The sequence below is a fragment of the Giraffa tippelskirchi genome, chromosome 1 (assembly GCF_054371585.1).
Source record: "Giraffa tippelskirchi isolate mGirTip1 chromosome 1, T2T-mGirTip1v1.2.pri, whole genome shotgun sequence".
In the NCBI taxonomy this organism is placed as follows: Eukaryota; Metazoa; Chordata; class Mammalia; order Artiodactyla; family Giraffidae; genus Giraffa; species Giraffa tippelskirchi.
Genome location: NC_137275.1, coordinates 127,102,824 through 127,129,801, shown reverse-complemented (window position 1 = coordinate 127,129,801; position 26,978 = coordinate 127,102,824).

Sequence of the window (26,978 nt, the reverse complement as noted above, 5' to 3'; positions counted from 1 at the left end):
AGGGTGACAATATACAGCCTTGACGTACTCCTTTTCCTATTTGGAACCAGTCTGTTATGAAATCTAAAAACGGGTACAAATGAACTTACCCAAAAAACAGAAGTAGAGTCACAGATATAGAAAACAAACTTATGGTTACCAAGGGGTGGGGCAGGGCCAGGTGGGGGGTGAAAAGGGACAAATAGAGAGATTGGGAATGACATATACACACTACTATATATAAGATAGATAACTAGTAAGAGCCTACTGTTTAGCACAGGGAACTCTACTCAATACTCTATAATGAGAGCAAGACATACCACGTAAATTCTCCAGCATGTGAAACAGAACACCATTCCATGTTCGATGCATGAGACAAGGGCTCAGGGCCGGGGCAATGGGATGACCCAGAGGGATGGGATGGGGAGGGAGGTGGGTGGGTGGGGGGTCCAGGAAGGGGACCACATGTAAACCCATGGCTGATTCATGTCAATGTATGGCAAAAACTATTACAATATTGTAAAGTAATTAGCCCCCAACTAAAATAAATAAATTTATTAAAAAAAATACTCTATAATGATCTATATGGGAAAAAAATCTAAAAAAGAGTAAATATATGTGTATATGTATAACTGATTCACTGTTACTGAAAGTAACAGTACTCTAATAAAAGTTTTTTTTTTAATGGCCAAACCATCCAAAAACTACTTTTGATTTTTATTCAAATTCTAGATTTTTAGACTCCTTTATCCAATGCTCTTAGAATGTAGATGCATGAAGGTTGTTTTATCTTTATTCAGTATTTGCCAAAGTTTTAATTGTCACATCCCAACTACACCATCAATTCAATAAATCAGAATAAAAGGGAAATGAGAATTATAGAAACAATTGAGATATGGATTTGAGCGAGTGTATGTAATACTTGGCTTTTTTTCCCCCAAAATGTTTATGTCATTCAACGTAGAGCACCCATTTTTTTTCCTCTTGAATTAGGGCAAAATTTAATTGGTCCAAGTTGTCTAGATACAGGAAAGAATCAAGTAAACAGATAAAAAATTTCAAGTGGACAAGGGGATTTATTTTCATTGTTTATTTACATCCATAGGTCTCTTCACAAGTTTCAAAGGCTGTATAAAGCTGTAATACAGCCACCTTTCTGAGCAAACTTGTGTGTAAATACAGTTTATTTCACTTGAAGCCTTGCCCTCTTGACTGATGGAAATTGTAGTAAAACTTCCACCTGGGTTGTCAACTACGGGAAACTTTCTTATTTATTTTTATTTGTCACAGCAGGTTAAGCTCACAAATTCCAGGTGTTACGTGGCTTTAAATCTGGACACAGGCACAGGAATAGTCTGTTGAAGGTAGTTTATTTAGGATCCCTAAACATGAAGGGACTTAATGAAATGGATTTTATCCAGCTCTGTAGGTCAGGGTGTAAATTCAATGTACAACGACCAGAAATAGACCAATAGAAAAGCAGTGCCAACAGAATAAATTCTGGGTCATGCACTATGATAATTCTATATTTATTTCTGAAGATGGTAGGAAGGGAGCAAGAATACAGAGAGAAGCAACCTCCCTCCTGCTAATTTACAACTTAGCTTAAAACGTCTCTCTTAGTGATCTTTCTCTCTCATAAACCTTTCAGATTATGTGGAGTAATACAACCATTGCCACCAGCAGATAAGAAAACTTCTTTCCTTCACTTAAACATAAAAATGTATAGATCTTAATTTTTATTAAAAAGTGAAAGTGAAAGTTGCTCAGTCATGTCCAACTCTTTGTGATCCCAAGGACTGTAGCCCGCTAGCCTCCTCTGCCCATGGAATTCTCCAGGCAAGAATACTGGAGTCGGTTGTCATTTCCTCCTCCAGGAGCTCTTTCTGACCCAGGGATAGAACCCGGGTCTCCTGCATTACAGGCAGATTCTTTTGTTTCTTTCTGAAGTTTTTTTTTTTTTTTAAATTGGAGTATCATTGCTTTACAATGTTGTGTTAGTTTCTGAGCTATATGTGTACATATATCCTCTCCTTCTTAAGCCTCCCATCCATCTCCCCATCCCACCCTCCAATTTATTCTTTTAATCTTCATTCCCAAGTTTCTAAATTATGTATTTATTTAAAAACACATTTTCTTCATGATCATTTTATTATATACTTAAAAAAATTTTGTTTTGTTTTCTAATGACTTTGCCCAAAGTAAGACGGTCATTCTTTGGTTAACATGATCATTCACTGTATGGTAATTGAAAAATCTGATTTATTTAATTAGCCTGTCATATTTGCTGTACTTTCTCTGTTTCCTTCCTAAAGGAGCTAAAAATAAAATTATCCTTCTGCCTTTGCCTACACAACTAGCAGATGTCCACTCATCCATCCAAATGGACTTGTGAGTAAACAACTAATTTGGATCAAATTAATGCACAAGTAATTAAAGTTGATTTTTTGTATGTGATTCTAATTTTCATCACACAGTGCTTGTATTTCAATACTTTGGTATTTCATAAGCTGTCAGCTTGTGATACATTCCAGTAATAAGAGACTTTAGTTGATCCTCAGGATGTATATATGTGCATGTATCAAACTGACCCATCTGGACAGAGCAAAATGCCCAGACTAGTCCATTTGAACTGAACCACTTTCGTGGTCTGCTGTCATAGTTCATTCTGTCCTGTTTTACGTTCATATCTGACATTTGATTTCTACTACCTGAGCATCAATACAAGAAATCAGGAATCTTTTTTCCAAATTATCCCTTAGGCTAAGTCTACAATTTTTCATCCATACATATCCACCCAAAATTTGGGAGTTAAAAAAAAAAAAAAGAGTTAAAAATTCTAACTTGATTCCACTCTTTTCAATTCACCATAATTCAGTTATTAATTTCTTTAAGTATTTCAAACCAGTAATACATTACTATATTTCAAATAAACTATTTGATAGTGAGCTAAGAATTGTAGAAAATTCTCCTATCATGAAACTTTGAAATTCAAGATGGAATTTTGTTTTGGACTTCTCATTCCAGATACCTGCAGAAAAAATTTTAAAAGGGCAAGCAAGCAAGAAATAACAACTCTATAATGGTATAAGGGGAAAAGTCATGAGAAAATATCAGTTTTATCTAACTAGCTGCCACTCTAGATAGTCTATATTTGACAACATGTTTCCTTTAAAACTATCCCACATTTCATTTTATCTCTTCACTAGTTCATGCTAAAGTGTGATACATTGAATATATGAAATCATTTTTAAACAAATGCATAAATATTATATTGGATTCTACAAGCTATCTTATTGATTGTCTATACCTCTTTTCCCTCACTTGTATTTTAATAATTAGTGAATTATAGTGGAAAGTTGGAAAGAGTATAGATATCTGTTTTCTTCTATTTGTCAACTGTGTGTTCTTGAATATATACTTACATCTTTCCATTTGTCATGTTTTTTTCCTGATAAATGGGAACAACAAAGTCTCTCTCATATCTCAAATAACTAAGTCATAATACAGACATGCATTTATACCTAGAAATCACAGTATTACTGTAAGATAAATGTCATTTATATCTCAAATTCATTTTGTGTTCTTCTTCTTGATATACTCTGGTTTTCCTTTCTAATGATGCAACTTAAACTGTAAGGGAGTTCAATTCATTTCTGATTGGCACATATCTAATTTGATATTTCTTAGCCTCTGGGCAGCATTCATACCTTCCTAAAAATGCTTTGTAATATGTATAATCAAAGGAGAATTGAATAAGCATTTAACTTTGAAAATGTTGGTGTTATTTTATGATATTTCCTTGAGGGGGGAATGTAACTAACCTGAGTGTTTCATAAAAACCGTGATTTAGAATGAATGTTGCAGACTTTTTCTATCCCCCCAATCTCCACCTCCTTCCCACCCCCGATACTTCTGTAGATGGAACAGAAAGTCACACTGACCACTCACTTTGTTAAATCATCTATCATTTCTCTGGCAAGTTAAATTAGCCAATGAATACGATGAATTGGAGCTAAGGCAGTTGGTTCTCTTTGAAGCCCCAGGCATTTGTTTCCAAATAAACTGAATTAGTGAGTCCCCATGTAATTTATGATTTTTCATTTACTTGACTTATTTCCATGATGATTGGAGATTAGTCCATTTTAAAGGAGACAAAAGAAATTGGGTTTAAGAAACATTAAAACTAGACCAGGAAAGCATACGGAGATCAAGTAGTTCAAAGTTATGGTGACAGATTATCCTTAACTCATGCCCCACTTAAGAAGGAGAAAGACACACTCTTCTTTGCTAAAATATGTTCTTGAAGAATTTTTATTTTTATTTTATGCTTATAGGGATTAAAATCTGAGTTTTATATGCATTGAACATCACAACCAAACTCTTGGGTATATGGAGTTTACAGTTTGAGATGTGAAAAACTCCCAGTGTTTATATTTGGAGTTGTGCCTACTTAGGGATTAAAGTTTGGAGGCCACAGTGATGTCACCGGATTAGAGTTAGGAAGATACATTTTGGTAAGACTGAAGCCAATGCCAAATTCATGACTCCAGAATTTATGATTGAACTCTAGACTGCCTACAAATTCATGACTTCTAAATTTATGATTGAACTCATGACTTTCCAGCTTACATATTTAAGGGCACGCACTAATAAATAAAGACTTTTGAACCTCAAAGTAAATTCAGTGGACACCAATGTGCATTTTACAATTTAAAATACTGATCCAGGAACAGCCAATGCAATGACCTTGCATCTTGGTTGTGTGTAGGTTGAAGGTACAATACCACTTTACAGACTTTTTAAAATAGTCACGCCCATAAAATTATATCAGTGAGAATTGAAGTAGACCCATTTCATGTTATGGACCATCTGATTTTTTTGCCATTTTGTCAAGATTTATTTTCTTAACCTTGATCTCTTTTTGTTTCAAGTCTCAAGGGATAGTAGTAAGACTATTCCCTTTGGAAACAAATTCCAAAATAAAATTCAGATATTCCTTGACCTTTACCCAAGGATTATGTTCTCTTGATTATTTTTTTTTTAAATTTGAAAATTCTGAGTCAAGTGCTGGAATAATGCCAAATATCTGGATGAAAAGATCAGTCATCCAGATGTTTTATCTGTATAATACAAATATCTCTAGACTGGCCTATGTCCTTCACCGCCTTGATGCAAGTTAGATTTTTCTTTATGCTTCCATTTTCCCCAAATAATAATCTATAGTTCAACAAATCAGGAAAAATTATTTATTCTGCCTCCTCTATTCCTCAGTTTTATTTCCCATAGAGTCTTCATGTTTCAGGTTTTTTTGTTGTTGTTTTATTGTCATTTACTTTTGCCCACCAGCACAAAAGATTTCCTCCCTATTCTTTGAGCTATCCTATACCATTACTGAGGTCTTCTCAATACTCCACCCATGACGAGCATTATTGACCTTTTCTAGAGAGCATAGGCCAGCATACTTTCTATAATCTTGTTACTCTACCCTATATCTAGCATATAGAAAATGTTCAATGAATATTTATAAGATGTCTACTTAACAAACAACCAATCAAATATTGGCTGATTAGTCTATTGTTTTATCAGTTTGTTTTTTTATGGGGTAAACAATTTCAGACCTTATAGATACCTTCCTTTGTGTATCTTGAGAAAATTACTAGGTAAACAAATAGCTATATTTAATGTATATAATATAAACAAATGCTACATTTGGCAAATCTGATAACTGGGAAATCAATGAAAAAAGAATGCAAGGGTTTTAATTTAGTAAAGTTGCAGATAAAATTGTTATTTTTGGATCATTACAATTTTATAAAAAATTAAGGAGTAATTTACAAAATTGTAAAATGAGAAAGAAATTATTGTTAGCCTCTTTTGTTTTTGTTCAATCACTAAGTCGTATCCGACTCTTTGTGATCCCATGGACTGCAATATGCTAGACTTCCCTGTCCTTCACTATCTCCCAGAGTTTGCTCAAACTCATGTCCATTGAATTGGTTACCCTCTTTGGTAATTTCAAAATTTATTAGATATAAAACATTTTGGAAAAAATCAAAGTACTGCATATATCACAGCTGCATTAAAGCATAGTATACAGGTGTTCTAGAATGGGATTTTTTATCCTCCAAAATTTAATTTTAGTAAGAAATATTAGAATATTTTTTAGCTTTTATTTTTCCAGGTGGTCTAGGTTTATCTTAATTAATCTGTGTAATAATTGTGCCCCCAAATGACCATCTGTCATCTCAAAATTTATTTTTCATTTTCAATACTATTTCTCCCCTTGCTTCACCTGTGGCCAGAAGCAAAGGAGTGTTGGAAGTCAGACATCTGATGAGAAGTGACATGACAACAAGCTCCCACACAACCAGGAGCCTCTCACATACTCTATACATTGCATCTCTCTTCTAAGAGTCAACATTCTCCACCTTCTGAGGGTCTTCATCCCTTCATGATTTTCACAAGTCATGCCTCTAAGCTCAGTCTTGTTTAAGAAAGACAATTGGTGTGTCTCATTTTTCTAGGCATGCAAGCACATCAGCAGTTAGCTGTTTTGCTTGGAAGTGGAAAGGCATTATGGGTTTAAAAGTTGGCTCTCTCCTTCCTCCTGGCACCATACATTGGGCAAGTTATTTCGTTTTCTGATAGCTCAATCCTCTCAACTTTTCATTTGTCAAACGTGGTTGATGAGAGTATCCATCTCATATGAGTGCTGGGAAAATTAAATGAATGAACACATGTAAGGTGCTTAGAATCCTGCTGAATGTTTGGTAAATGTTTGCATTAGGGATTTAAAAAAAAAAATTTATAGGCACATTAGCAACTCAGCAAGATTAACTTGTTCAAAGACATCTTTGGGAGATGTAGCACTTTGTTGTAATCATCATCACAGGCAGAATGAGAAGATTCCAGTAAGAAATGAACAGGGAACAAGCAAAGAATATCAACAAATGGCTGACATTTACCCTCCATTTTTCTTCTTGGTTCAACCTAAGTCTTATACTCTCAATTTTGGAAAGAATTTGTTTCACTATTTCAAATTTTAGTTTAAAATCATGTCTTCATAGTTATTTTCCCAGAGTTGCTCTGTTAAAGGGAGAAGAGTAGGCAAATTCAGTGGAGTGAAGGCTGTTGCATTGTGCACTTTCACCAAATAATAAGCATAGAGGCTTTTAAAGCATACTTTATTAAAATTTTCTTATTTCTATATTATTCATGTCACAGTAGTTCAAATGTTGCATTTCATGTATTTAGTTCATCTCTCTACTTTGTAAAAAGAGTCTCTCTACTTCAGCCATGATGCATTTATTGTAGACAAAGCTCCAGTTTACAGACCATTCCCCTGGGATCACTTATTTTATAGTCTCCATTGCATCTATTTATTTATTTAGTGACTGTCATAAACCTGCTGTTTTGAGGGAACATGGAGGCTAATATATACTTTGCAGCATCTGCGTTCGATATCTATTTACCTTTGAGTGATTTGGTTCAAGAACTTCTTGCATAGAATACTTTTTGCCTGAAATTTTATTCCTTTTGAGCTGTATCCATTTTAATTTTTAATATAGCCAGTGCCAACCTTATCCCTTTTATTTTCAGATTCTCACTGCTTGATAACTGATGACAGGTCATCTCTCAAATCCCTGGAGAGAGAAAGGACTAATTTATTTGATGTATAATAGCTGGGTCAACTTCCCCTTCCTACCCTCCTTCTACATAACCTCCTCCCTCCTCTTCATCCTTCTCATCCTCTTCCTTTTCCTTCATCTATGTCTCCTCTTAGACCCCTTCTTTCTTTAGTTGTGTGTGTTTGTAGGTGTGTGCATTTGTGCGTGTTTTGGTTCATTTAAGCATCTATGTTTATTTTTATTTTCTCCTTTTTTAAAAATAATTTTATTTGTTTATTTATTTTTACTTTTTGGCTGTGCTGAGTCTTAGTTGCTGCACAGGCTTTTCTCTAGTTGTGGAGAGTAGGGGCTACTCTAGTTGTGATACACGAGCTTCTCACTGCAGTGGCTTCTCTTGCTGTGGAGCTTGGGTTCTAGGGAACATAGGCTTCAATGTTTGTGGCTCCTGGACTCTAAAGCACGGGCTCAATTGTTGTGGCCCACGGGCTTTGTTGCTTCACAGCATGTAGGATCTTCCCAGCTCAAGGATTGAACCTGTGTCTCTGCACTGGCAGGCAGATTCTGTACCACTGACCTACCGGGGAAGAGCTTATTTTTTTTTAATATTTGAATTCCTATTTTTGACCACGTCATCATTTTAGGCCTCACTTGCAAAAAGTCTTACCATAAATCCTTAATGTCATATAGAGTTGTATTTTAAACACTACCTCTTATTTACAGGTTCAAAACTCTTTGGCAATATTTATAGCAAATATGATCTCTGATAAATCAGTACTTGCCACTGCTCACAGTTGATAACTCTCTTGGATTTCATTCCCACTATATTATTGTAGATGACACTTTGAGATCATAAACTTTTGTGGCGTATTATGTTTGGGTAGAACTATAATTGTGTGAGTGTGTGCATGTGTGTCTACACATAGAAAAGTCTATAAGGTTACATACCAAACACCTTAGAGTGTGGAATAAGTTTCACTTCTAAAATGTTTGAAAAATATTCTTTCTCTCTATCCAGCATATACATCACTTTTTATTTTTTAAAAAATCACAAATCTAAAAAGAAACAAAATCCAAAACACCTAGAAAATATCCTGGTTGGATTTAAGGGAGATTGATACATTTTCCAAAAGGAATTTATTCTATACTCATAGTGGGTTCCATTTGAAGGGGGCCAGTGTATATCAAGGAAATTAATCAGTTTCAGTGGATTTATTCTCCTTTGTGAAAATGTGTGGAATTAACACATACCAAATATCCTCTCCCCTTTCTATTGACTTTTAAATTTTATTACATGATTTTCATTCTTAAAACTGTTTTCATGTCATTAAAATATGCATCTATTTCTTTGTCAATTTTAGTCGATATCTTACCATTTTAAAAAATATTTAAAACACCCATTCAACTTCTCCCCTTTTTTATTCACCTCTACTTTCCAGTTTTTGTTGTTACATTATAGTTTTTACATTATTAAAGTTGTAACATTGATATATAGTCTCTAACTTTAATCAAGTTTACGTAGCTCTGTACAAGTTAACTCAAAATTGAAAACCTCTAAAAGATATTGAATTTATATAGAAAGAAATGCACTTCTATTGAAGCTTTGTGATTCTGTAGTAACTTTAATAAGGTCAAGGCTAACAAGTTCTCTTTCTCTTTCTAAACATTTTCCTTCTCTCATCATTCATCCTCAGTTGATATCACATCTTGAAATTTATGCCACCCTTTCTTTATATATATATATACAAGTTAATTTTCTAATTAATAGACTTTATAGTAGTTTTAGGTTTACAGAACATTGAGCAGATAGTAGCAAGAATCATATACCCTCTGATTCAATATTCTCAAGCTATTCATATAGATTATATTATTATCTGCCTGGATTCTGAGAGGGCATTTGACAAAATAAATATTCATATTTATTAGAAACATTGACAATTCAGGAATCATTTTATCCTTTCTTTCTTAACTTGATTATCTATACATAGCTGCGAAGTTGCGAAGTCACTTCAGTCGTGTCCGACTCTGCGCGACCCCATAGATGGCTCTGCCGTCCCCGGGATTCTCTAGGCAAGAACACTGGAGTGGGTTGCCATTTCCTTCTCCTATGCATGAAAGTGAAAAGTGAAAGTGAAGTCTCTCAGTCGTCTCCAACTCCTAGCGACCCCACGGACTGCAGCCTATCAGGCTCCTCCATCCATGGGATTTTCCAGGCAAGAGTACTGGAGTGGGGTGCCATTGCCTTCTCCGATCTATACATAGACATGTAGCTAAAGGTCGAAAAGTCAGCATCATCCTAATGGGGAAATACTATAGATTCTCTCACCAAAGTCAAGGACAAGAATGAATATGCACTATCATTATGACAATTTAATATTGTCTGAAAGAGATGAACCTATAAATTAGACAAGAGAAGAAAATTAGAGGTATAAATACTGGGAAAGAGGGGGTAAAATTATTTGCAGTTAACATAGTGTTTTTCATGGAAAACACCAAGATATTAAGTAAGAAAGCAAAAACCTGCAAGTATGAGATAATACAGTGACTTGGTGGAATATAAATTAACATAAATAGAATTTATCTAAACATAAAACTTCAATGCAAGAGACGTGGGTTCGATTCTCGTTCATGAAAAGCCTCTGGAGAAGGAAATGGGAACCCACTCCAGTATACTTGCCTGGGAAATCCCATGGACAGAAGAGCCTGGTGTGCTACAGTCCTTGGGCTCGCAAGAGTCAGACACGACTTAGCAACCAAACCACCAAACATGAAACTACCAGTTCAATGATATAATAGAAGACCTCATTCTTACTAACAACGTAAAAAATAAAGCCATACGCCTAAACTTAGCACAGTATGTGCAAACTCTATATGAAAAGAAACTTCAAACCACTCCTACAGTACATAAAAGTAAACTTAAACTAATAGAAAAACATATCACAGTCAGAGAGAAAGAGTCAATATCAACGGTATCTATTTTTCCTAAATTCTTTTGCTTTAATGTAATGTGATCTTAAATGGTACTGGGACCAGATAAAATGATTCTAAAATTCACATAAAAATTGGGCAGTTTAGCTAAATAAACTTGGACAAAGAACAAAGAGCAGAAATGAGTTCTAACAGACATAAAGTCGATTATAAACCTCAGTAGGTAGAATAGTGTGGTGCTTATGTCTGAGGAGACACAATCCGAAATAGTAATATCAAAAATAAAAATATATACAGGATTTTAATATGTGATAAACATATCATTGGAAAACAGTGAGTAAAAATGAAGCTTTCCAATTTCATGTGTCCTGAAGTATCAGTCTTATCTTTCCATGATTGCTGGATTATATGTTATGGTTAGAAAAGCCTTCCCCAATGTGAAATTATAAATAAACATTAATCCATAGTTTCTGTTAATTCAGCTCGGTTCAGTCGCTCAGTCATGTCCAACTGTTTGCAACCCCACAGACTGCATCATGCCAGACTTCCCTGTCCAGCACCAAAGCCTGGCGCTTGCTCAAACTCATGTCCATTGAATTGGTGATGTCATCCAACCATCTCATCCTCAGTCGTCCCTTTCTCATCCTGCCTTCAACCTTTCCCAGCTTCAGGGTCTTTTTCAGTGAGTCAGTTCTTCCCATCAGGTGGCCAAAGCACTGGAGTTTCAGCTTCAGCATCAGTCTTTCCAATGAATGTTCGGGACTGATTTCCTTTAGGATTCACTGATTTGATCTCCTTGCAGTCCAAGGGACACTCAAGAGTCTTCTCCAACACCACAGTTCAAAATCGATTCTGGGAGAACAAGATGTCAGAGAAGTAGGTGGACGTGGAGTACATCTCTCTCCACAGGTACATCAGGAATACACCTGCAGACACAGAAGTGCATGCAGAACACCAGCTGAGAGCAGACAGGAGAGCCTGAACAGTGGAAAAGAATATAAAGAACCACATAAAACTTGGTAGGACAAAGGAACTGGGCGGGGCGGGGGGGAACAGGAGTGTTAGTAAGGCTGGACCTGCCCTCAGCCAGTGAAGGCACTGAAGCAGGGGTCCGATCCCCACATTGGAGCAATCATCTGAGTCAGAGGAGAAACATTTAAGGCTGAGAGTGAAACAGCTGATCTGTGGCAGCCTAAATGGAATGAGAATCAGATGGTCCTTGCCACAGCCATATGTACTCTGGACAGGGATGCAAGTCCCTTGGAAGGCAGAGTGGCCAAGAACTGGAGTTTAGGGATTGTGGAGAAGAAATCCCAGGGCGATGGTTGCTGTTGACTGTGGAGAGACAGATCAAGAGGAGCTGAGGGAGGAGATTGTGGTGGAAAATGCCTTCGGAGGAAAGCTGGGCAGCCATGGAAGCAAGGCAATACTACTGAGTCATGTGTAGGGGGTGGAGCCATCACCATAGCCTCTCTCCCCCCACACACCAGCATCAGCAGCTCAACGAAAGAGAGGCTGGCCCATCAAGCGCCTGACACACTGAACTACAGAGTAGGACCCCACCCAGGGTGCCCCTTTAAGTCCCTGATACACTGATCTACAGAGTAGGGTCCCAGCCAGGGGGCGCTCTCTACGTGCCTGATGTGCTGAACAACAGAGAGGGACCCCAGGCAAAGGAACCCTCTAAGTGCCTGAATGGGTGGACTTAAGGAGAAAGACTGGCCAAAGAGGCCTTCTGATCACCAGCTACAAGAGGCTTGAAAAAAGACTCTGATAAGGCTATAACCCTGCGGTGGAAATAGTCCATGTCTCTGCACACTCGGCACTGCCAGGGTCCCCACAAGCCAAGCAGCTGTGCCACCTTCATGCTCAACACTCACTGGGGCAGAGCTGCCACAGGCAAAAGTGTCTTGCATCTATGCACGCAGGGTCGCTTCGGTAGTGTCCAAATCTTTGCGACCCTGTAGACTGTGGCATGCCAGGCTTCTCTGTCGGGGGACGGCGGGGGTTCTCCAGGCAAGAATACTGAAGAGCATTGGCAAATACTGGTTGCCACACCCTTCTAGAGCGCTGTATTTCCTGCTGCCCTAGCTGTCAACTCCCCCTGAGTACCTGGTGCTGCCAGAACCCCTGCAATCCAAGCAGCTACACTACCTCCACACCTGGCCCTCGCTGGGGCAAACCCAAGTCCTCGAGGGCAGCCTTAGAAGTAAACCCCAGTGGACGACCCACATGCAGAGGTAGAAATAAAACCACAATTGAAACCCAGGGGCAGTGTGGCTAAGGAAGAAGACCCAAAACATTCCCACCAGCGGTACAAGCTGCAGATTAAATCCACACAATCAACTAGGCAGACTCTGTGTCTATGGAATATATAAAAGGTCATAGAGAGCTCCCACAAAAGAAAACGCACTAGTTCTGATAGCTGTGAACATTGGAGGCAAGAACACACAGGAGTAGGACCAGATTAGAATCTGAGCTGCCCACACAGCAGGCCCAGAGATCAGAAGAGTGTAGGAGGACATCCTAGGGAGGTGAGGTGGACTGTGACTCCCAGCTAGGGAAAGACTCTGACAGCAGTGACTCAAGAAAAGCATTTATTATTCTTATGTTTTGGCTTGTTCTGTAGATTCTTTTGTATTTTTTCCTTTTTCCTTTTTTACCCGCTCTGTTGTAGTTGTTGACTTTATTGGCACTATGAAATCCAATTAAGCTTTTGAGCTTTTTTTTTCCCCAGTCACATTTTTTATTGTTGCTATAAACCTCTGCCTCTACATTGGGCTTTTGCAGTTCTGTGGAATTTTTCTTTTTTTTTCTCTCTCTTTTTTTAATTTTAATTTTTTATGCCTATTAATATTTTTTATACATTTATTCCTTTGTTTGCATTCCCTACTGTTCTTTTCCCCTTGCAGTTAATCTTTAATGGATATAAATCTTCTTTATCTACCTCTATTTAACTTTGCATATCTATTCTTTCTTTCTTTTCTTTCTTTCCTTTCCTGTTAACATATTTGTTAGTTTTATTTTCATCGCTTTAATGTCCAACTGGCACCTTGCTTTGGTTTTGTTTTCCAGTTTATGCTTTAGTTAGTTTTCTTCTGGTAGATATAATTTTTGGTTCCTTTGTTGCCAGGTCAATCTATTGTACTTTTTTTTTTTTTGGACTATTTTGATTTTGCTTATGGGTGTATATGTGTATATTCAATCACTTTTTACTGTTCTTATAAACCTCTGTCTCTATGTTGGGTTTTTGCAGTTCTGTCGGATTTTCCTCTTTTTTTTCCCCTTTTTTCTTTCTTCTTCCATTTCCTTTTCTTTTCTCTTTTTTATAATTTTAATTTTTTTAACTTATTATTTTTTTCTACATTTATTCCTTTGTTTGCCTTTCCTACTGTTCTTTTCCCCTTGCAGTTAATCTTTAATGGATATAAATCTTCTTCATCTACCTCTTTTCAAATTTGCATAACTATTCTTTCTTTTCTTTCTCTTCTTTCCTCTCAACATATTTGCTAGTTTTGTTTTCATTGCTTTATTCCCTACTTGGCACCTTGCTTTAGTTTTGTTTTCTAGATTGTGCTTTAGTTACTTTTGTTCTTAACTGGTATAATTTTTGATTTCCTTTGTTTGCTGGGTCAATCTACCGTACTGTATTTTTGTTGGACTGTTTTGACTTTGCTCATGGGTGTATATGTATATGTGTATATTCCATTATTTTAATTATTATTTGCCTGATTTTGTAACTGCCATTTCTCTGGGGTTCATCTTTGGTTTCTCATTTTTGGATATTTGTTTTAGTTCCATAACAAACTACTTGTGGAATCTTCATTCCTGAACATAGATCAAGCCTTGAGACTTTGGAGTGGGAGCATTGACTCCAAGACCCTAGACTACCAGAGAACTAACCCTAGGGAGTATCAAATAGTGAGAACTCACACAAAGGAAACCACTTGAATACAAGACCTGGCATCACCCAACCACCAGTAGCACCCTGTGCAGGACACCTCATCTAAACAACAAACAAAACAAAAATAAAAACACAATCATCAGCAGACAGGATTACTACCTCACTCAGCCTTGCCCATCAGAGGAAAAACAAACAAACATACACTCAGCACAAATCTCATGCTATATGAGGCTTACACAAACCCCTGGACCAACCTTGGGAAGGCAGAAACCAAAAGGAAGAAAGGATTCAAACTTGAAGCCTGGGAAAAGGAGACCTCAAACACAGCAAGTTAAAAAAAATAATAATGAAAAGGCAGAGAAAGACTACAGAAAAGAAGGAATAAACTAGAAACACAGAAGTCCAAATAAATGAAGAGGAAATAGGCAAACTACCTGAAAAAGAATTCAGAATAATGATAGTAAAGATGATCAAAAACAAAATGGAGAAAAATACAAAAATCAATTAAGAATGACCTAGAAGAATTAAAGAATAAACATGCAGAGACAAACAACACAATTACTGAAATTAAAACTACTCTAGAAGGAATCAATACCAGAATATCTGAAGCAGAAGAACGAATCAGTGAGCTGGAAGATAAAATGGTGGAAATAATTTCTGAATAGCAGAATAAAGTAAAAAGAATGAAAAGAACTGAGGACAGTCTCAGAGATCTCTGGGAAAATATCAAATGCACCAACATTCGAATTATAGGGGTCCCAGAAGAAGGAAAAAAGAAAGGGTAACAGAAAATTTTTGAAGAGATTATAGTTGGAAATTTCCCCAACACAGAAAAGGAAATAGTCAATCAAGTCCAAGAAGCACAAAGAGTCCCATACAGGATAAACCCAAGGAGAAGCATGCCAAGACACATACTAATCAAATTAACAAAGACTAAACACAAAGAAAGAATATTAAAAGCAGCAAGGGAGAAGCAACAAGTAACATACAAGGGAAATCCTATACACTTAACAGCTGATCTTTCAGCAGAAATTCTGCAGGCCAAAAAGGAATGCCAGTATATATTTAAAGTACTGAAATGGAAACATCTACAACCAAGATTACTGTACCCAGCAAGGATCTCGTTCAAAATTGATGGAGAAATAAAAAGCTTTTCAGAAAAGCAAGAGTTAAGAGAATTCAATACCACCAAACCAGCCTTACAACAAATGTTAAATAGACTCATATAGTCAAGAAAAACAAGAGAAGAAAAAAAGATCTACAAAATCATTCCCAAACTACTAAGAAAAAGGCAATGGGAACATATATATCAATAATTACTTTAAATGTAAATGGTTTAAATGCTTCAACCAAAAGACACAGACTGGCTGAATGGTTACAAAAAGAAGACCCATATATATGCTGTCTACAAGAAACTCACTTCAGACCTCAAGACACATATAGACTGAAAGTGAGAGGATGGAAAAATATATTCCAGTATTCCATGCAAATGGGAAGCAAAAGAAAGCTGGAGTAGCAATCCTCACATCAGACATAATAGTCCTTAAAATAAAGAAGATTACAAGAGGTAAGGAAGGAAACTACATAATGATCATGGGATCATTCAAGAGGAAGACATAGCAATTATAAATATCTATGCACCCAACATAGGAGCACTTCAATACATAAGACAAGCACTAACAGACATAAAAGGAGAAATTGACAGTAACACAATAATAGTAGGAGACTTTAACACCCCACTCACACCAATGGAAAGATCATCAAAACAGAAAATTAATAAGGAAACACATGTCTTAAATGATACATTAGATAAGATGGATCTGCTTCATATCTTCAGGACATTCCATCCAAATCAGAAGAATACACCTTCTTCTCAAGTGCACATGGAACATTCTCCAGGATAGACCACATCTTGGGTCACAAATCAAACCTCAGTAAATTTAAGAAAATTTGAATTGTATCAAGCATCTTCTCTGACCACAACCCAATGAGACTAGATATCGACTAAAGAAAAAAACTGTAAGAAACACAAACACATGGAGATTAAACAACAGGTTTCTAAGTAACCAACAGGTTACTTAAGAAACCGAAAGGGAAATAAAAAAATTTCTAGAAACAAAAGACAATGAAAACATGACAACTCAAAACCTATGGGATGCAGCAAAAGCAGTTCTAAGAGGAAAGTTTATATCAATACAATCCTACCACAAGAAACAAGAAAAACATCAAATAGACAACCTAATTTTACACATAAAACAACTAGAAAAAGAAGAACAAAAAATCCCCAAAATTAGTAGAAGGAAAGAAATCATAAAGATCCAAGCAGAAATGAAAAGGAAATGAAAGAAACAATAGTAAAGATTGATAAAACTAAAAGCTGGTTCTTTGAAAAGATAAACAAAATTGACAAACCTTTATCCAGACTCATCAAGAGAAAAAGAGAGAAGAATCAAATCAACAAAATTAGAAATGGAAAAAGAGAGGTTGCCACAGACAATGCAGGAATACAAAGGATAATAACAGACTACTATGAACAAATGTATGGCAATAAAATGGATAGCCTGAGGAAAATGGACAGATTCTCTGAAAAGTTCAATCTTCCAAGACTGAACCAGGAAGAAATAGAAATTATGAATAACCCAATTACAAGCACTGAAATTGGAGCTGTGATCAAAAATCTCCCAGAAAACAAAAGCCCAGGACCAGATGGCTTCACAGGAGAATTCTATCAAACGTTTAGAGAAGAGCTAATGCCCATCCTTCTAAAACTCTTTCAAAAAATTGCCAAGGAAGGAACACTTCCAAACTCATTCTATGAGATCACAATCACCCCAATACCAAAACCAGACAAAGACAACACACAAAAAAGAAAACTACAGGTCAATATCACTGATGAATATAGATGCAGAAATCCTCAACAAAATTTTAGCAAACAGAATTCAACAACACATCAAAAGTTCATACACCATGATCAATTTTGGTTTATTCCAGGAATGCAAGGATTCTTTAATATATATAAATCAATCAATGTGATACACCACATTAACAAATTGAAAGATAAAAACCATATGATAGTCTCAATAGATGCAGAAAAAGGCTCTGACAAAATTTAGCACCCACTTATGATTAAAACACTTCAAAAAATGGGGATAGAAGGAACCTAACTCAACATAGTAAAGGCCATATATGGTAAGCCTACAGAAAACATCATTTTCAATGGCGAAAAACTGAAAGCATTTTCCCTAAGATCAGGAACAAGACAAGGGTGTCCATTTTTGCCACTATTATTCAAAATAATTTTGAAAGTCCTAGCTACAGCCATCAGAGAAGAAAAAAGAAATAAAAGGAATTCAGATCAGAAAAGAAGTTAAGCTCTCACTGTTTGCAGATGATGTGATACAGTACATAGAAAACCCTAAAGATAGCATCAGAAAATTACTAAAGCTAACCAGTGAATTTAGAAAAGTTGCAGGATACAAATCAATACACAGAAATCACTTGTATTTCTATATAAGAGCAATGAAAAATCAGAAAGAGCAATTAAGGATTCAATCCCATTCACCTTTGCAAGAAAAAGAATTAAATATCTAGGGATCAGCTCTGTTCAGTTCAGTTCAGTCGCTCAGTCGTGTCTGACTCTTTGCGACCCCATGAATCACAGCATGCCAGGCCTCCCTGTCCATCACCAACTCCTGGAGTTTACCCAAACCCATGTCTATTGAGTCAGTGATGCCATCCAACCATCTCATCCTCTGTCGTCCCCTTCTCCTCCTGCCCCTAATCCTTCCCAGCATCAGGGTCTTTTCCAATGAGTCAACTCTTCGCATGAGGTGGCCACAGTATTGTAGTTTCAGCTTCAACATCAGTCCTTCCAATGAACACTCAGGACTGACCTCCTTTAGGATCATCGAAAAAGCAAGAGAGTTCCAGAAAAACATCTATTTCTGCTTTATTGACTATGCCAAAGCCTTTGACTGTGTGGATCACAATAAACTGTGGGAAATTCTGAAAGAGATGGGAATACCAGACCATCTGACCTATCTCTTGAGAAACCTGTATGCAGGTCAGGAAGCAACAATTAGAACTGGGCATGGAACAACAGACTGGTTCCAAATAGGAAAAGGAGTACGTCAAAGCTGTATATTGTCATCCTGCTTATTTAACTTATATGCAGAGTACATCATGAGAAATGCTGGGCTGGAAGAAACACAAGCTGGAATCAAGATTGCCAGGAGAAATATCAGTCACCTCAGATATGCAGATGACACCACCCTTATGGCAGAAAGTGAAGAAGAACTAAAAAGCCTCTTAATGAAAGTGAAAGAGGAGAGTGAAAAAGTTGGCTTAAAGCTCAACGTTCATAAAACTAAGATCATGGCATCTGGTCCCATCACTTCATGGGAAATAGATGGGGAAACAGTGGAAACAGTGTCAGACTTTATTTTTGGGGGCTCCAAAATCACTGCTGATGGTGATTGCAGCCATGAAATTAAAAGACGCTTACTCCTTGGAAGGAAGGTTATGACCAACATAGATAGCATATTTAAAAGCAGAGTCATTACTTTTCCAACAAAGGTCCGTCTAGTCAAGGCTATGGTTTTTCCAGTGGTCATGTAAGGATGTGAGAGTTGGACGGTGAAGAAATCTGAGCGCCGAAGAATTGATGCTTTTGAACTGTGGTGTTAGAGAAGACTCTTGAGAGTCCCTTGGACTGCAAGGAGATCCAACCAGTCCATCCTAAAGGAAATATTTTACCTTAAAGAGACAAAAGAACTGCAGAAAATTAAAAGACACTAATGAAAGAAATCAAAGACAACATAAACAGATGGAGAGATACTCCATGTTCCTGGGTAGGAAGAATCAATATTGTGAAGATGACTATACTACCAAACACAATCTACAGATTTAATGTGATCCCTATCAAATTCAGTTCAGTTCAGTTCAGTCACTCAGCTGTGTCCGACTGTTTGTGACCTCATGTATCGCAGCATGCCAGGCCTTCCTGTCCATCATCAACTCCAGGAATTTACACAAACTCATGTCCATCGAGTCAGTGATGCCATCCAACCGTCTCATCCTCTGTCGTCCCCTTCTCCTCCTGCCCCCAATCCTTCCCAGCAACGGGGTCTTTTCCAAAGAGTCAACTCTGCATCAGGTGGCCAAAGTATTGGAGTTTCAGCTTCAATATCAGTCCTTTCAATGAACACCCAGGATTGATCTCCTTTAGGATGGACTGGTTGGATCTCCTTGCAGTCCAAGTGACTCTCAAGAGTCTTCTCCAACACCACAGTTTAAAAGCATCAATTCTTCGGTGCTCAGCTCTTTTTATAGTCCAACTCTCACATCCATACATGACCACTGGAAAAACCATAGCCTTGACTTGACGGACATTTGTTGGGTAGGTAATGTCTCTGCTTTTTAATATGCTATCTAGGTTGGTCATAAGTTTCCTTTCAAGGAGTAAGCAACTTTTAATTTCATGGCTGCAATCACCATCAGCAGTGATTTTGGAGCCCCCAAAAAATAAAGTCTGACACTGTTTCCACTGTTTCCCCATCTATTTGCCATGAAGTGATGGGACCAGATGCCATGATCTTAGTTTTCTGAACGTTGAGCTTTAAGCCAACTTTTTCACTCTCCTCTTTCACTTTCATCAAGAGGTTGTTTAGTTCCTCTTCACTTCTGCCATATGGATGGTGTCATCTGCATATCTGAGGTTACTGATATTTCTCCCCGCAATCTTGATTCTAGCTTGTGCTTCTTCCAGTTCAGCATTTCTCATGATGTACTACACTACTCTGCATATAAGCTAAAGAAGCAGGGTGACAATATACAGCCTTGAAGTACTCCTTTTCCTATTTGGAACCAGTCTGTTGTTCCATGTCCTGTTTTAACTGTTGCTTCCTGACCTGCATACAGGTTTCTCAAGAGGCTGGTCAGATGGTCTGGTATTCCCATCTCTTTCAGAATTTTCCATAGTTTATTGTGATCCACACAGTCAAAGGCTTTGGCATAGTCAATGAAGTTGAATTAGATGTTTTTATGGAATTCTCTTGCTTTTTCTTGCCTGGAAAATCCCATGGACAGAGGAGCCTGGTGGGCTACAGTCCACGGGGTCGGGAAGAGTTGGACACGACTGAGCGACTTCACTTTCACTTTTCCCTTTCATACATTGGAGAAGGAAATGGCAACCCACTCCAGTGTTCTTGCCTGGAGAATCCCAGGGACGGTGGAGCCTGGTGGGCTGTCGTCTATGGGGTCGCACAGAGTCGGACACGACTGAAGGGACTTAGCAGCAGCAGCAGCTTGCTTTTTCTATGATCCAAAAGATGTTTGCAATTTGATCTCTGGTTCCTCTGCCTTTTCTAAATCTGGTGTGAACATCAGGAAATTCACTGTTTGCATGATGTTGAAGCCTGGGTTGGAGAATTTTGAGTACTACTTTGCTAGTGTGTGAGATGACTGCAATTGTGCAGTAGTTTGAACATTCTTTGGCATTGACCTTCTTTGGGATTGGAATGAAAACTGACCTTTTCCAGTCCTGTGGACACGGCTGAGTTTTCCAAATTTGCTGGCATATTGACTACAGCCCTTTCACAGCATTATCTTTTAGGATTTGAAATAGCTCATCTGGAATTCCATCACCTCCACTAGCTTTGTTCGTAGTGATGCTTTCTAAGGCCCACTTGACTTCACATTCCAGGATGTCTGGCTCTAAGTGAGTGATCACACCATCATGATTATCTGGGTCTTGAAGATCTTTTTTGTACAGTTCTTCTGTGTATTCTTGCCACCTCTTCTTAATATCTTCTGCTTCTGTTAGGTCCATACCATTTCTGTCCTTTATCGAGCCCATCTTTGCATGAAATATTCCTTTGGTATCTCTCATTTTCTTGAAGAGATCTCTAGTCTTTCCCATTCTGTTGTTTTCCTCTATTTCTTTGCATTGATTGCTGAGGAAGGCTTTCTTATCTCTCCTTGCTATTCCTTGGAACTCTGCATTCAAATGGGAATATCTTTCCTTTTCTCCTTTGCTTTTCACTTCTCTTCTTTTCACAGCTATTTGTAAGCCCTCCTCAGACAGCCATCTTGCTTTTTTGCATTTCTTTTCCATGAGGATGGTCTTGATCCCTGTCTCCTGTACTGTGTCACAAACCTCCATCCATAGTTCATCAGGCACTCTGTCTATCAGATCTAGTCCTTTAAATCTATTTGTCACTCCCACTGTATAATCATAAGGGATTTGATTTAGGTCATACCTGAATGGTCTAGTGGTTTTCCCTACTTTCTTCAACTGAAGTCTGAATTTGGCAATAAGGAGTTCATGATCTGAGCCACAGTCCGCTCCCAGTCTTGTGTTTGCTGACTGTATAAAGCTTCTCCATCTTTGGCTGCAAAGAATATATCAAATTACCAATGGCATTTCTCAGAGAACTAAAACAAAAAATTTCACAATTCAAATGGGAACCCCAAAAATCCCAAGTAGCCAAAGCAGTCTTGAGAAAGAAGAATGGAATTGGAGGAATCAACCTTCCTGACTTCAGATTATATTTCAAAGCTACAGTCATCAAGACAGTATGATACTGGCACAAAAACAGAAATATAGACCAGTGGAATAAGATAGAAATCCCAGAAATAAACCCTTGCACCTCTGGGTAACTTATTTTTGACAAAGGAGGCCAGAACATACAATGGGGCAAAGACACCCTCTTCAATCAATGGTGCCAGGAAAACTGGACAGTTACATGTTGTTGTTTAGTTTAGTTGCTAAGTCTTGTCTGACTCTTTTGCAACCCCACAGACTGTAGCTCATCAGGCTTCTCTATCCACAGGATTTCCCGGGCAAGAGTACTGGAGTGGGTTGGCATTTTCTTCTCCATTAGCTACATGTAAAAGAATGAAATTAGAACACTTCCTAACACCATTCACAAAGATAAACTCAAAATGGATTAAAAACCTAAATGTAAGACCAGGAATTATAAAACTCTTAGAGGAAAACATAGACAGAACACTCTATGACATAAGTCAAAGCAAGATCCTCTGTGACCCACCTCCTACAGTAATGGAAATAAAACATATGTAAACAAGTGGCACCTTATTAAACTTAAAAGCTTTTGCACATCAAAGGAAACTGTAAGCAAGATGAAAACAAAAACCCTCAGAATGGGAGGAGATAATAGCAAATGAAGCAACTGACTAAGGATTAATTTCCAAAATATACAAGCAGCTCATACAACTCAATGCCAGAAAGAAAAAATAATAACCCAATCAAAAAAGTGGGAAAAAGACCTAAACAGATATTTCTGCAAAGAAGACATACCGATGGGTAACAAACACATGAAAAGATAGTCGACATCGTTCATTATTAGAGAAATGCAAATCAAAACTACAATGAGATATCACCTCACATTGGTGAGAACGGCCATCCTGAAAAAGTCTACAAACATTAAATGCTGGAGAGGATGTGGAGAAAAGGGAATGCTCTTGCCCTGTCAGTGGAAATGTAAATTGAAACAGCCACTATGGAAGATCGTATGAAGATTCCTTAAAAAAAAAAACGAGGAATAAAACCACCATATGACCCATCAATGTCACTCTTAGGCATATACCCTGAGGAAACCAAAATTGAAAAAGACGCATGTATCCCATTGTTCATTGCAACACTATTTACAATAGCTAGAACATAGAAGCAACCTAGATGTCCATCAACAGATGAATGGACAAAGAAGTTGTGGTACATATACACAATGGAATATTACTCACCCATAAAAAGGAATGCATTTGAGTCAGTTCTGATGAGATGGATGAATCTAGAACCTAATATACATAGTGAAATGAGTCGGAAAGAAGATAAATATCATAATCTAACACATATATATGGAATCTAGAAGAACAGTACTGAAGAACTTATTTACAGGGCAGCAATGGAGAAAGAGACATAGAGAATAGACTTATGAACATCGGGAAAAGGGAGGAGAGGGTGAGATGTATGGGAAGAGTAACATGGAAACTTACATTACCATATGTAAAATAGATAGCCAAAGGGAATTTGCTGTATGGCTCAGGAAACTCAAACAGGGGCTCTGTATCAACCTATGGGGTGAGATGGGGAGGAGGATGTGAGGGTTGTTCAAAAGGGAGGGGATATATGTATACCAATGGCTGATTCATCTTGATGTTTGACAAAAAGCAACAAAATTCTGTAAAGTAATTATCCTTCAATAAAAAAATAAATTAAAAAAAGAAGACAACAAAGCAAACAAACAAAAAAAAGCATCAACTCTTCAGCACTCAGCTTTCTTTATGGTCCAACCCTCACATCCATACACAACTACTGGAAAAACTATAGCTTTGACTAGATGGACCTTTGTCAGCAAAGTGATACCTTTGCTTTTTAATATGTTGTCTAAGTTGGTCATAGCTTTTCTTCCAAGGAGCAAGCGTCTTTTAATTTCACGGCTGCAGTCACCATCTACAGTGATTTTGGAGCCCAAGAAAATAAAGTCTCTCACTGTTTCCATTGTTTCCCCATCTATTTGCTATGAAGTGATGGTACCAGATGCCATGATCTTAGTTTTCTGAATGTTGAGTTTTAAGCCAACTTTTTCACTCTCCTTTTTCACTTTCATCAAGAGGCTCTTTAGTTCTTCTTCGCTTTCTGCCATAAGGGTGGTGTCATTTGCATATCTGAGGTTATTGATATTTCTCCTGGCAATCTATATTCCAGCTTGTGGTTCATCCAGCCCAGTATTTTGCATGATGTACTCTGCATAAAAGTAGGGTGACAATTTACAGCCTTGACGTTCTCCTCTCCTAATTTGCAACCAGTCTGTTGTTCCATGTCTAGTTCTAACTGTTGCTTCTTGACCTGCATACAGATTTCTCAGGAGACAGTTAAGGTGGTCTGGTATTCCCATCTCTTTAAGAATTTTCCAGTTTGTTGTGATCCACTCAGTCAAAGGCTTTGGTGTAGTCAAAATTTTCTGTTAGCTAAAAAAATATAAACTTTTGATCAACTCTGTTGGATGGATCACCTGGCCATATGGAGTCAGTTAACATTTCAAATCTTATACTGGACAAATTCCAAATGAATGGATAGTTGAAATTTTGAAAATGAAACTATACAAAAGCTACAAGAAAACATCAAGAAATTGTATCCTTGAAATGGGGAAGGTCTTTATTAATATAATGCAAAATTAACGACAAGAATGACAAATTTGGCCGGAGGAAAGTCAAAAATGTTTTCATGGAGTGTAAAATATGCCATACAAAAACTCAAAGGATAATTGAGAAATGAGTGATGATTTGAAGGTGGGGATTGTAGCTCATTCATTTACAAAGGCTAATTTCCTAATATATAAATCGCTCTTAGATACTGAGATAAAACAGGCTAACAACCCCAACAAAATGCAGTTATGATTATTTGCAAATAAATACCTATATGTCCTCAAACATAGGACAGGAAGCTATTCCTCAACAGTGTAAGTATGAGAAATGCATGTTTAATCTACACCTAGGTACCATGTTTTACATTTTTTTATTGACAAAAATCCTAACTGTTGACATATTCTTCTAGCAAAATTATGGGAAAACAAGTGTTCTTATATACTGTTTTCTGGATTCCAAGATGGAATGACATTTTAGGAAGGATATTTGATATTATTTACCTAAGCGCATTTAACTTTATCTAGTAATACCACTATAAAGTAATCGTACAGATACATATGGGTATTTAAGAAATATTTAAAAACATTTACACAATATTATTAATTGTGGGACTGTTTATAACACATACAAGCATGGTAAGTCCAGCAACAGGGAACTGGAGGCATGAACTCTGGTATATCTACACAGCACAGTCTTAGGAATCTGTTAAGAACAGTGATGTGACCAAGATTTTGGTACCAAAATGGTGAGACCGCCAACATTTTATGTTGTGATTAAAAAGTAATAGAGCAGCAGTTTTAGTAAACTATAAATTGTGTAAGAAAGGGGGAAACATATATATTAGCATTTGCTTATATATTTACAAAGAAATATTAAAAGCATACACAAACAACAAATGAAATTGTTGAAGGAGAAGGTGGGAAGAGAGGTGGGAGTCTTCTCTTTGATAAGTTATATACACATATATCTGGGGGTGATGGTGAGAGGGAGGCCGAGGAGGGAAGGGATATATGTGAACATACAGCTGATTCACTGTGTTGTATAGCAGAAACTAACAAACAATGTAAAGCAATTATGTAAGTTATATATATTTATATTATATTGATTATTGCACCATATGGACATCTTCAAAAATAAAACTGCACATATATATATGTATATATGCACTATATATAACTTTTAATTCTAGATTCAAAACATTTCCCATAGAAATCTAAATATCTGAATAAATTGCTTCATTGTTGTCTAGCATCTGACTCATAAAAATCTAACACAGTAGGATTCTTGTTTCTTTGTAGACTCTGTCTCTCCCTCTCCCCCCACCCCTTCAGGAAGCTTGTAGAATTTTCCTCTTTATTCTTAAAACTACAAATTTTTTTCAAGATGAATGTGCTCAGCATTTTGTGTGCTGTCCTATCTGAATATGAGTGAATATTTTAGAAGCTCAGGTTGGTTTTTGACTCCCACAAATTTATGTTTTCTCTTTACATTCTGAGCTTCCCTGGTGGCTCAGACAGTAAAGAATCTGCCTGCAACGCAGGAGACCCAGGTTTGAGCCCTGAGTCAGGAAGATTTCCTGGAGAAGGAAATGACAACCCACAACCGTATTCTTGCCTGGAGAATTCCGTGGACAGAGGAGCATGGCAAGCTAGAGTTCATGGGATTGCAAAGAGTCAGAAATGACTGAGGGACTAACACTTTACATTCTGGAAGAATTCCATGTCTTTATCACCTGCTTCACCAAAACACAATTCTGATACATAAATACAGCTTAAACATGTGAACAAGTCCCAAATGGGCGATGCATTGCTTGGAGAAAAGTTAAGAGATCTAAACAAAGGGAATTGTATTCACATTATGGAATTTATAGCTGAGATACAGGTTCTTTTAAACGTCACAATCCCTACAATTCATCATCTCCTTTGCAAAATGCAAGTATGTCACTCATTAAAAGGCAATAAAAATGTAGAAAAATCTCCTAATAGCTCTGATGTCTTTCTTTTCACTGGCTTTCTCAGAGATCTATAAACTATAAATAGTAAGAAAAAATGCTTTCTCCTTAAACTTCAGATACCTCCTGGTTTCTTTCATTTTTATGTCAGTAATCCAAATTTCTGTCAGATTTTACCTCAGAACCTGCTAGTTTCTGTCAGATTTTACCACAGAACCCCCTAGTTTCTGTCAGATTTTACTTTATACCCATTGATTTCAGCAGATTTTATACCTCAAAACCCTTCAGGTTTTTTCAGATTTTAACTAGGAATTTCCTAGTTTCTGTCTGTTTTACCTTAGAATCCCCTAAATTCTGTTAGATTTTACCTCAGAACCCTCTAGTTTCTGCCATATTTTACCTCAGCACCCCCAGATTCTGT